At 37.7% G+C, this 10,966-nt stretch overlaps 1 long non-coding RNA gene across 1 annotated transcript; it reads right to left on the minus strand.

Moving 5' to 3' along the window:
- Window positions 1-1,842: 1,842 nt before the first annotated feature.
- On the minus strand, window positions 1,843-10,512 carry LOC111338437 (uncharacterized). Its single transcript, XR_015996057.1, has 9 exons — window positions 10,223-10,512; window positions 7,304-7,346; window positions 6,873-6,917; window positions 5,759-5,770; window positions 4,856-4,882; window positions 4,398-4,412; window positions 3,725-3,754; window positions 3,238-3,298; window positions 1,843-2,277 (listed from the first exon to the last, which is right to left on the minus strand). It is a non-coding gene; the product is annotated as an uncharacterized LOC111338437 (long non-coding RNA).
- Window positions 10,513-10,966: the final 454 nt, after the last annotated feature.

Genomic DNA, 10,966 nt, shown 5'->3' on the forward strand with positions numbered 1-10,966 from the left:
TTGATCTCTGATCTCTCTTTATCCTCTGATCTTGCAAGTCTGAGCACTGGTCTTTGAATTCTAACAACTGAACTCTGACCTTTGTTTTTTGATATCCGAACCCTGATCTATGAACTGTAATCACTGAACTCTGACCTTTTGTCTTCCATATCTGATCTATGATTTGTGATCTCTAGAAACAGGACCTGACAAAGTGTTATCGTATGACCTCCCTACTGATCCTGCCAAACTTCGTCAATTAAAAGATCATATTGGCATGGAACTATTGTGGACAGAACAAGCCATACAGAGCAGGAAAAAGGTAAGAAACTGCATTAACCCTAGAAAGCCCATAACTAATCAACACCTAACAGTCATACTGCAAAATCATTCACTGTGATCATGAGGGTTAAAATGAAATGATTGCCCACCTTTTAAGCTTTGACTGTTAAACAGATTATCCTTTCCAGTACCCAAGAAAATGTATGGAGAACAGTGTGTATGGAGAAGAGCAAAGAGCTTTGCAAGTTTTAATGTTAGCCCTTTAATCAGGGCTCGACACTAATGGTAGCCCACTAGCCACAGACTAGTAGAAATTCAGTTTTGGCTAGTGGTTTTCAATTACCACCAGCCATTTTGGCTAGTCAACAAATTGAAATTGACTGAACTAGTTTTTCCCTTCTCAAGACCACAGGGGGCCCATACAATCTGTTTGTGTGGCGGGTTACTTTATAGTGAATGTACTAGATTTACCATTTGCCTCATCTATAGTGATATATCGCTGACTATGTATATAAATCAATGAGAAATAAACGTTGAATTTCCTTACCTGTGGTGTATAGTCATCCTTTTACCACAAAAATGATTTGTTGAGCAATTCTGATTAAGTTTGAGTTTGTCAGTGACAGTGGTAACTAAACATCTTAACTATGTTGCATTTCACAAAGTAATTGTTTTACCTTTGGAACTGGTTTAAGTAAAGTGCAATTACCGGTACCAACATTATATATGAAAAGGTGTTGTTTGCATTGTGCTTTCAAGTCTTGCTAGTAATTCTGCTGTTATTGGACCTAGCCAACATCAAAGCTTGGCTAGTAAAAAAAAAAAAAAAATTGGGCTAGTAACATCTAAGTTGTCACTAGCCACCAGGCTAGTAAGTTGAAAAGTTAGTGTCGAGCCCTGTTTATGTCAGAAGTTAGCTGCTAGTTACTCTTTACATCTAAATGGTGAAACCACTTAGTATCTTCTTTAATGTTCATGTCTGGCTTTTTTTTTTTTTTTTTTAGTATTTGAGATTGAAAGAAGGATTAGCACAAGACAACCAAGATTAGGGAACTCAGATCTAATGGAGTGGAAGATTCTACAAGCTGTACATTTCAACCTTATTGTCAAGTCTACTTTAGGTGTTGTTTTCTGTCCTTGCAAGTCTTGTGTTAAAATTAATGAAAGCCACTTCTTTACTAATTTTTTTTTTTTCACAGTTACTCACCAAATCCCCATTGGTGTAAAAGGAGCACTCAACTAAACATTTCCTCTCTCCTCACATGATCAATAAGGCCTTGTGTTTTTTGTTTTTTTTTTTTCCCCAAGGCAAGTACAAGGGGTGAGAAGCACAGGGGAAGGAGCTCAGTACAAGGCAGAACTCTGCAAGTGGGATGCACTCCTAGAGTTCAGAACAGCATGCTCACATCAATTTTTTTCTTCTTGCCTTTTTTTTTTTGTTTTGACTTGGGCAACATATTTTGCCAAGAGGAGAGAGTTCTCATAGTCATGCACAGAAATAAATGAATTAGACTTAAATTGAGGACATTTGTTGATTTTTTTTTTATCCCTTCAATAGCCAAGAAAACTCACATTTAAGTATACATATTTATAAGTTGATGCTTTATTGTTCACAAACAAGGCAAAATTTCTATATAAAAAAAAGGTCATCCTGAACACCTAATATGCTCACTGGTGGCTACATGTAATCCTATGGAATATTTTGGAGTTTTAAGAGATATACAAGTTTGCAATATATTTTTAAACTCAGCCAAACACCCTTAACATGCATCAAACTTCAAGCTTGCCTCCTACAGACACGGTTTAGCCTTTCACAATTGTTATTACACAGAGCTCCATGACAATGTGTGTGTTAGAAGGCAACTTCCAGGCTTCCCTTTCATAAATTTGGAGTTAAATATGCTGTGAGGTTCAAGCTGAGAAAAATTTTTGGCCTCAAAAATTAACAGTAAAAAGAGATGAAAAAAACTACATGGCTTGAAACAAGGAGCAAGGAGTCTTCCTGCTTAATGCAACCTACATTTAAAAGAAAAAGGAAAAGAAAGGAAAAAAGTTAGCCCTCTTGCTTGTTAGGCTACACCAGAAAAGCTTTTCATTGACTCCATAGAACAACGTAGGCAGAAGTAGAGTTACCCCCACCCCCCCGGTAAAGCTGCCAGTTTAACGTAGGTTAACCCCCTCCTCTCATCTCATGAAGTTTCTTTGTCAGATTGCTAGTATTCAAACACATTCCCCAGAGGAGAGAGAGCCAAGGCGAGAATGAATCACCTCGTCAGAAAACACAACACTAGATTTGGCCAGGGATTCAATGTCCAGGGGAGGGGGGGCTTGGGGGTGTCTCAACCTCCCCCCCCCCCCACCCCCTTTTCAGACCTGCAGGTGTTTATACCACTAGTACTGGAGTAAAACAACATTTCTCCAAAGACAGAATTGCATAGTGTCTTGATACTCAACTTGATTGATCCCTAAATGTTTCTCAGTAACTTATCCCTTCATCAATTCAAAGTTGAAACATCCCATTTTTCCTAGCAATTTAAATTTTAAGACTGGTTTGTTCAAATTCCTGCCCCCCTTGGACCAAGATAGTGTTAAAATGCTTTATTCAAGTGCCTTATTTGATGGTCATTTTTCTCAGCAAAATCAGCTACCCTGAGTTTCAGCTTGTTGACTAAACTTAAAACTCTAGACCTTGTACACCTTTTCTTATGAACTAAACTTTTAACTCATCCTCATTTGAAGACAAGACACTTTTGTTCAACTCAAAAACTTGCCATTTCCAATGGACAGTCAAATCCATTGGTGCACTACTCAGGTTCAAGTATCAAAAAAGTTTTGCATCAAAGTTTGAACTCTGTCAATAAAAAATACTGATTCTACTTCTGCTAAACAGTAGGCCAGTGCAGCTCTTTCTAAGACCACAATCTGTGACAATGTTATTATCTTTGAACAGAAAACAAGAGTATTTCTGATACTCACAAAGCCAAAATGAGAGAAACGATGAGGCCTGCACTGGCTGAGAAGGAAACAGCTCCACTTGCTGAAAAGCAGTAATTTTACTTTTTAATACTAGTGCAACAGCTGATATTAAACTCTAACACAATGACAGGGGGGTTACATGGCATGCTGCTGTTTGCATGAAATGTGATTAACCTTTAACCTTCCAGAAGTAGTAAACATGGAAATTTTCCCTAAAGTATCCCTGCATCATCCAGGAAACAGGTAATGAGAATACTCAAACCCATAAGGTCAAAGTTGTTATCTTGATCAAATACCAACTTCTTGTAACTGATTTTTGAGGAAAAGTACAGCAGCTCAAGGAAAGAGTTGACAATCCCATCTTGGAAGTTTAAGACTCAGAAAATGATTTCTCCATTAGAGATATTAATTTATGAGACCCAGTTCATTTTGCTGAAAATTAGATCCAGGTTAATGTTGAATTATGAGGCAAAAAACCTGTACTTACTTGGTGTTGTTGATGGATCACCACCTGGACCTTTGATAAAAGATAAAAAAAACAAACAAACAAACCCTTTATGACTGAACTTTTATAATGACCACTTCCTGGAACAAACATAGCACAGGGGTTTTATTAATGCTTTCAGCACAAGGGCACCTAGTTTTCACAGGCAGGCAAAACTCTCTGGACTGAACTTCTTAGTAAGATAACTTTCCTCCAGATCGTCAAACCAGGTGGGCAAAACCATCCTCACAACTGGTCAATTTGCCAGGTGCCCTGCCCTTAATGAAACCCCTGTAGCAGGAGGATTGCCCCTCCCCTTACTTTTATGTTTGGTTGTTTCACAAGGAAGCAAGTATGTTGGCTATTATCAGATTTCCAAAAACTATATGCAAAAGCTCTTGGCATTTGCCCTTATTTAATCAATCAGTGACTGTTATTCCATATCTGTATTTTATCAAACACTGATTACCAAGGATTGAGAAAACAAAGTAGAAAGAGTGTTAGGATTATTAGCATTTGCATGATCCTTAAATAAAGGTGGAGGACCATACAAACAGCCCTTTAGGACTTGGTAAAGGTGACCACCACCACCTAACAAAGGTGACTCTTATAGGGGTGAACCCTTAATGCGGTGCATCTAAATACAGGTTCAACTGCAGTACAAAATGAAACTTACTTGGTGGAGGTGCAGCTATAGATAAAGAAAGAAAAAAAAAAAGAAAACAGTGATGTTAGTAACCTAATTAAACACAGCTGTCACCTCATGCCATAGAGGCTGAACCTGGGCAGTAAGTAAAAGGAAACAGGACTAACTGTTCTCCCTTAGAAAATTGTGAAAAAAAATTAAGTAGCTGAAACATGCACTCCTTTTGTTCCTTTCATTCAACATCTTAAATCAGAAACATTAAATGCATGAGAAATAATCATTTCAGCTTAAGAGTGCAAGATTAAAATTGTTTCTGTGAGTGTCTTACTTAATGTGCAGGAGTGAGAGCCCTAGGTATAGTCACAGGGAACCCACATTTCATGGTCTGATTGCCCAAGCCAATTCCACTTCCACTTTGATGTTTTAATTTTAATCTAAGCACTTTCTCTCTTTCCCTTGTAACTAAATAAGTTAAAATTAAGTCTTACTTGTAGCTGGATATGGCATTGATGGACCTGAAAATTAAACAGTAGGTAAAAAAGTTGAGTTGTGCAAAATGTGGAGGTTTAACTGTACCTAAAATTCTGTTTTGCCCTTTACTTAGAGAAAGCAATGAAATAAGTATCTTCATCAAATGACCGAGAATAGGAAAGTCACAAGAGAGCCCTGGTGAGAGGCATGACCTCATTGACACTTGAGGTGTGAAAACTGTCAATTTCTTTGAAGGCCAAAAAATTGAAATTTATTTGTTGAGCGATACAATCTGGTCTGTTTGGAGGTCTGCAGAAAAGTGTCAGCTAGTAAGTGAATCAAGCAAACACCATCAGTTTCTTGTTTAAAAGTTTGCATGTACCAAAACAAAAACTGTGAAAATTTTTGCCATGTCATAATCTATGCTAAGTAAGCATTACATGGTTTCTTTACAGATGGGGTGCATAGGATAATATTTCTGGAAGGCACCCAATTTTGTTGACAAAAGCCTGTATTTACAGGCGAGGGACTTTTTACTCTGATCATAAAGTGTACCAGAGAACAATAAAAATCGAACATCCCAAGAGGTAAACCACATGCTTTTGGGGGTAAGCATTTTGTCCCAGGCATTGCAAAAATATTTGGGGGATGCTTGACTCAAAAACATCCTCTTGTCGCAAAAATATGCTTCCTTGATTGTCCTGGGACATTACCAGTTCCTGGATGCTTACACTTTTCCTTGTTTTCTGCTTACAGAAAACTGTTCCCTAATCTTGGAACAGAAAATGACAGCAGTCAAATGTCTTAGCATGTCCTCATGCCATATACACTAGGGGCTTTTATTTTTTTTTCACTCATTATTTTGCAAATCACTTTAAAAAAGTTAATAAGTCAATGGAAAAGTTGATGCATCAACTTACTTGGCTCTGGTACTGTGGAAACAAAAAGAAAATGCGAGTTAGCCTTTATGTCTCAAACATTTGTCCCCTTTAGGTGACCAGCATCTAATTTCTCCTTTCAGTATCACACCTGGGTTAAACATGTAGGTCATGAGAATAAAGTAAATGATCACCAGCTTAAATTGCTCTTGATTGTTAACCTATTGACGTCCAGTGCGCCCATGGGGACCCACACCCTTTCTACCCCTTGTGACGTCATCACTTTTAACCCGGGAGTACGACTTTGAGCACGTACTTGAACAGGTTGAAAATATCTTACAAGTGATACCAGAATGAGCGCAATTGAGTGAAGGAGATTGGAGAAATAGCCAAAAAACCATGTAACTTTGACCTGAAAATCTGCACGAAAATCTTGTTCCATTACCCACCTACCTTTCTGAGCATGTGCTTTGAAAATAATGAGTAGTTTCCTAAAAAATCTCTACACCAAAATGAAGCCTACTAAATTTCCAGCCAGTGAGGAGAAACTTCAGGCAAGGAGAGGGGAAACAAAGGGCAGGAGAAAAAGAGAAAAGTAAAAGTCGTAAGTGGGGCATTACTTTTCAACCCAAAAACTCGAAATTTTGCTTTCTGTACATGCCTGAGAGTTTCAGGCCGCCATTTTGCATTTGGATCGAATAGCCGTCGAGTATATGAGCTTTCAAGGGGTTTTTGGTAAGTTTGAGCTTTTAAAACCAGAACAGTGACCCGAAATCTGCTCGACTAGCTTCAAAACACAGTTTTCCACAAAAGCTGCGGCCATTAATCGGTTAATCAAGTAAAATGCAACTTCACCATATAATATCCAGACATTACCCAGCAAAAAGGTAATAAGAACACTAAAGTTCTTCTCTTAGTCTTGAGTAGAAACTGCTGACCATGCTATGACTAACCCTTTAATTCCTAAGATCTGATGATTAATTCTCCCCACTAGCTGCTACACATTTCCTTGTATACTAGTTGTGAGATCAAGATACCACCTTCTACCTGATGAGTTTGAGTATTCTCATTACCTATTTGCTGGATAATGCATGTATATTTTGGGGAGAAGTAACATGTGAATCGTTTCTGAGAGTTAAAGGTTAAAATATCTCACCTGATGTAACGTTAATGCTATGGTGATCGGCTGAAGAAAGTGCCACTATAAAAAAAGATTAAAAAACTATTATTATGGGTAAAAGCAGGATTCTGGTTGCAATACGTTATTAATGTGCACAAGTAAATTTATCAAAGGACATAAAAATTACATAAGCCAGTAGGGCAAGTAGAATTAATAGTCTGAAAAATTTAAGAGTACTTATTGAAACCAAACTGTACAAGAGATTATGTTGTCACTAATCAGCAATTTGCATGAAAAAAGCCCCAAAGACAGCTAAACTTTTGACAGTGCATGTGCATTATTTGTAATTTGCACTTATCTGAAAACTTTTTTGCACTTGTGTTAAATTAAAAATGCATTGATGTTTAGTTAATCCAATACACATAATTTTTTCATGTACAGGGCAGGGTGAAATTAAAATTACACACCGTATGAGAGGATGACAAGTGTCAAAATAACGATTTTTTCCATCTGCAAGATACAATGACAACAAATTGCTCAATTAAATTGTGTTTACAGTATCAATCCAGTCTAACATTAAGGAGCTTCATTAACATGTAACTTCTCCCAATGGTATCAACACATAGCTCAGCAAATGGGTAATGAGACTACTGCTATCTTGATTCAGCACCAAATTCTCAAAACCAATTTATAAGGAAACGTGTAGAAAACAGAGGGGAGAAGAAACAGTCAGATCTTGGAAGTTATAGATTTAGAATAATCAGTAAAAAAGTTTGGCAAATCATAAAATTTTAATTTCTTGCCAGTCAATATCTAACGTTTCTACTGAAAGGTTTTTAAAGTTTGTGAGACCGAAACTCTTAAATCAAGGTAACTAATCAAACCGACATTAGAAAATAAATTGTATAGCAATTCCACATGTTTTAATAAAACTCCTTCTAAAATGCTATCCAATAAAATCTCATCAGATTGGAAACTTGCCAATGCATGGAAAAAATAACGACGTTAATGACGCTGGATTAGCATAGAGATAAAGGAAATTATAACTTACTAGAGACTTCTGCACTGTCTGGCCGCGATCGCGCATATTTCTTTTAACGGGCATTCGTGCGTTAAACTGACCTCTCTCTCGAGTACATTAACACCCTCGGACTTTGCCCACAGATCGAAGCATCATTATCGAATAGTGATAAATTTTTTTATAGCTGTTTACTTTATCGATCGATCGGCGAAACACAAACATGAACTTCAGTGCAATTGTGAACTGCAATTTAAACATGTTCTATTCTCAGAAATAAAGCTATCTGCACTACCACGCTGGTTTTTAATACCTCGCTATTTTCCCGCCTTTCCTTATCCTACGGTTTTATTTGTTTTTTAATTCTGCCCACACATTGCGTGACTCGTTAATTCAAAATTCCACTTTCGTCTTTGTTTTTTAGTGGTTTAATGTCCACACAAACGAGAAAAGCAACACTCGCTCTTACATTTAAATGCTCGTATTTCCATTTAAAACTCATTTTCCAAGGAAGAAAATTCGCTTCTGTTTTTGACTAGCTGGCACTTCAAATGAAACCAAATTGCCATGGGTACTTATTTGATTCTAAGAATTCTGACTCGCCAGATACAATTATAACTTTGAACACCGCGGCCGCCACCGCCGAAAAATGTGATGCTTTTTCATGCAGCTTTCCAAGCTGTATAAAAGCGAGCGAAAATTTTGGATAATTAATTCTGTAGAGTTTTCAAACCACGTTGTGAATAATTACTTTCCTCGACTCCTTTGTTAACTTTAGCCACAACAAAAACCACGAATTTTAAAGGATGTAAATGCCTTTCGTAAAAAATAGCTCGAGGTCGTGTGAATATTCACTCCTGTCGGTCAGGAAATAAGGCGAAAAAGTAGTGTTCCTTATTTCGTGCAGCAGTATGTAGATTGTGCAAATATCTTCTATGTTAGTCAGAAATTCTTCAAAATCAGCCATTTCTAGATTCAATAATATTTAACAGCAGGGTAATCGAAAGCGAAATGCGAAACACAACCTCGCAGAAGGATGCAATGTGCAAAAGCCGACACGCTGCTTCCGCTTAAGATTTTCAGTGCCAGTGTGGTTGAGAAACTCGCTAGATCAAGAAAGATTCCTTTTAAAGTAGACACAAGTAAAATAAGACACTGAAAATGAGTAGAGGGATTAAAAAAATACAGCTTTTCCCCATGTTGACTCGAAGTTGAGGTTTGACTTTGAAGAGGAACGATTAATAACTTAAAACTCCAAAAATACCGCATGTGTTTGAGAAATTTATAGGATGGTATGACCCAAGCTGGGTTGGTTTTGCTTTCTACAGTGAAGTGCAAACAAAGCATAACAAGCATAACCGTTGGTTGAAGAAGGTAACGCTGAAAGAGCGCCAAAAATATTCGAAAACAAAAACGCTTTTCTACTGCGTCATTTCGAAGCTAAACAAACATGGCTAGTATGTAACGAACCATGCATGTCGAAAAAGATTAGGCGGGCTCACTACCAACAGATTTAAACGACATTAAATTTAACTCAAGTTAACTTTTCTACGTAAGGGCTAACATCGAAGCGATCAAATACTAGTGCTGGCCCGGTAAGAGCAGATACAAGGCGCTTCAATGAATTCTACAGATGACAAAGATCTTTGTGTGTGGGTGTTGCTTCGACCACGCCAATTTCACCGGGCGCGAGCGAGGTTGCGAGCGATTAGATTTTCCTTCTAACTCATCGTTCGCTGAAGCGATCGAGCAGGACAATACCCAGTGAAGTAATTAATAAGGAAACGATATTGGTTTCTTCGCCGAATAGCTACAATTATTTTAAAACTACACACTGAGAGCAGTAACATTGAATACTGCCAAACACGTTGCGAAACCAAGCCGATTTCAAAATCGAGAAAACATAAATTGAGAAATCAACTCGCTTTCCCCTCTCACATAAATACTACTATGTTCTTCGTCTTGTAGGTTTGTATCTACATGTAAACACTTTGGCGACAGCCGAATGAGTTTTCAAATTGATCGTGTATCCTCAATGAAACAATCGAGGCTAGGCGCACCCACATGAAAATTTCTGATCGCGTGTTCGAATGTGCGAACTTTCGGAATACGCTAAATCATTTTCAGTATAAAAGTTTTCGCCACAAGAAATCACCATCGACGGAATAATTAAAATTTCAACGGTCGAGAATGATTCGTAACGAAATACTGCAAATGATGCCTGAGGTGTGCCAAGCTTGTTCGCTAGGCTTATGTTGCCATTAGGTCAAGTTTTTTTTCAAGGCCGATTTTGCCAAGCCAGTCACGACATTCCCTTCTGCTACATGTGGAAAGCAATGAGGAGGTTTTCAAAGTAATTTAAGCTCACCTCGATATGATTTTTGAGAAAAATGATGCCTTAACCAAGGTAATAAGGGTTTGCTCCTGCGAATTGTACACCACACCAACGCCTTTCTGAAGAGAATTGAAAATGAGAATATTCTTCCTATTTTAGCAAACTGAGCATGTGACCTAGCACGTGATGCACTCCAAGGCTGACGTAACATGCTTGGAATTTGAACTAGATTTTTCGAAGCGGCGGCGATACTATAAAAACCTTGTGGTGGAGTATTATCAATCAAAGATCAAGCATTCTTTTACTTCGTAGTCCATGACCTAAGGATGAAACTAGAATCTATTTTCAATCGCCGCGGTTTTCTTCTTAGTATTGGACAGAAACTTGATGGTGCAAATTACGAAGGTCAGCTACATCGCTGGAATGACCACATTGATTGACATCTGTCACAATAGGGGTGTAGGAAGCGACTACAAACTTGAACTTATAACACACGTATCAAAATATGAATTTAGAAGACATTAATGTTTGTTTAGTTCAATCGACAAAAATAACCGGTAACCTGTCTTTGCGCATTCTTCTCTTCATAATCTCATTCTCAAACGCGAGAAAAAAGAGATTCCGCTCAGAGCAAGAGTCGATCTACTGACTAAAAAAGGGAAGAAGAAGAAGAAGAAAAAAAACAACAACCGCCTTTCCTGGTTACAGGGATTAAAGCAATTTTCCGCTTTCCTGTCTATGCAGATAAATCCGCATATGACGATTATGGTGATCCTT

Source organism: Stylophora pistillata, chromosome 2, assembly GCF_964205215.1.
Source record: "Stylophora pistillata chromosome 2, jaStyPist1.2, whole genome shotgun sequence".
NCBI classification, from domain to species: Eukaryota; Metazoa; Cnidaria; class Anthozoa; order Scleractinia; family Pocilloporidae; genus Stylophora; species Stylophora pistillata.